The sequence below is a fragment of the Gossypium arboreum genome, chromosome 6, assembly GCF_025698485.1.
Source record: "Gossypium arboreum isolate Shixiya-1 chromosome 6, ASM2569848v2, whole genome shotgun sequence".
NCBI lineage: Eukaryota > Viridiplantae > Streptophyta > Magnoliopsida > Malvales > Malvaceae > Gossypium > Gossypium arboreum.
The window spans coordinates 125,014,085-125,016,298 of record NC_069075.1 but is presented as its reverse complement, the minus strand read 5'-3'; positions in this window follow the sequence as shown (position 1 = coordinate 125,016,298).

Genomic DNA, 2,214 nt, shown 5'->3' with positions numbered 1-2,214 from the left:
ATTTCTACGTTTTTGTGATCGTTGCTAAGTGTACTATAAAGCCCATGCTTCAATTTCTGATTTTGATGATGATTTTGAAATATAACATGGATGAATTCATGAGTTTTGTGCTGTTAAATGGTAAATTATGGAAAGTATGTTTTGGATTACCATATGTTGTCTTTGAATTTTTGATGAAATTGAGTAAATTGGGCAAATTTCTAAAAATTTTATTTTGAAGGGCTTAAATGTGAAATAAATGAAATGTGTGAACTAGTATGAGTACTAAGAGAATTCGGCCAAGCTTGTGTATATGTAAATTATGTGTATTTTGTGATTTTTTGAAAGATGGACTAAAGTGTCGAAATGTGAAAACATTAGGTGTGCGATTTAAACTAGCTTTGGCACTAAGTGTGCGATTTAACTAGCTTCGGCTACTTGAGGCACTAAGTGTGTGATACTGACTTAGTCTCGGTTATTCGAGATGGCACTAAGTGTGCGAAAATATTTAGCTTTGACTAACCTTATAGCACTAAGTGTGCTGATGCATAAAACACGAATAACTTATAGAAAGTTTTATAACATTCAACATAAGGTAAGTACAAAAGTGAATAAGTACGGAAAGCTTTAGGTATGTATAATGCCTAAGTGGTAGATGATGTTATGTATATGAATCTCATTGGGTTGATATAGTTATATGGATTGAAATTGTGCAAATACTCATAGGTTATCATTTTATGTTTATATACTATGAATGTTTTGAGTACGAGCTTACTAAGCTTTTAAAAGCTTACTCTGTGTGATTACTATCTGTTTTACAATTATCATAGCTACTGAAGGCTCGGGGATAGTCGAGGATCGTCACCACACTATTGATCTCATTTTGGTACTTTTGAAAATGTAAATATTTGAAGTATGACATGTATAGGCTAGTAGTTGTGAAGTATGTTTTGTGATGTATATATATTTAGCCATCAGCTAATTTGAGTTTGTTTTGTGATGTATATATATTTAGCCATCAGCTAATTTGAGTTTGATCTTATGGTTGAGAAAGGTTTATGATATGTGATGTTAATTTGCAACTATGGCATGAATGATGTATGTTTTAGCATAAAGAATGGTTGATTGGGTTGTACATGTATGTTTGTTTCCTTGTTGTAGGTTGACCCATAATGGGTGGCAAGTTGGCTTAAACCAAGCCTGCATTGTGCCACACGGTCAGGGGACACGGGCGTGTCTTATGGACATGTAAGAAAAGTAGTATTTTTTTAAAAAAATTACACGGCCTTGACACACGGCCGTTTCACATGGCCGTGGGCTAAAGTCAATAGTTAGCTTAGTATCACACGGTCGTAGAACACGGGCGTGCCTATTGGCCGTGGGTGAAAGTCAGTATGGTCACTCTGTTTTGGCACGGCTAGTTCACATGGGTGTGTCTGATGCCCGTGTAAAGCAATGTCAGAAAAGTTTTAATCGATTAAAAGCTTTGTTAACTGAAGCTCCAGTGTTGGTACAACCTGAGTCGGGTAAAGAATTTTTTGTTTACAGTGATGCTTCGTTAAATGGGCTCGGTTGTGTTTTAATGCAAGAAGGAAAAGTTGTTGCTCATGCTTCGAGACAGTTGAAGCCACATGAGAATAACTATCCGACGCACGGCCTTGAGTTAGCTGCCATTGTGTTTGCTTTGAAGATCTGGCGTCACTATCTGTTTGGTGAGAAATGTCAAATGTTTTCTGATCATAAAAGTCTGAAGTATTTAATGATACAAAAAGATTTGAATTTGCGATAGAGAAGATGGTTAAAACTGCTAAAAGACTATGAACTGGTAATTGATAATCATTCGGGCAAAGCTAGTGTTGTTGCTAATGCTCTGAGTAGGAAATCGTTGTCTGCATTGCGTGCTATGAATGCTCATTTAGCACTGTCTGATGATACCTTGGTTTGTGCTGAATTGAAAGCAAAACCCTTGTTTTTACAAAAGATTATCGAAGCTCAGAAAGTTGATAATGAGTTTATGACTAAACGAACTCAGTGTAATTCTAATTCTGATTCTGAATTCTGGATAGATGTTGATGACTGTCTGAGGTTTAGAAATAAACTTTGTGTTCTGAGAAATCCAGAGTTGATTCGGATGATTCTGAGTGAAGCTCATAGTAGTCAGTTATCCGTGCATCCAAGCAGTACTAAAATGTAAAATGACTTGAAACAACATTATTGGTGGTCTGGAATGAAAAG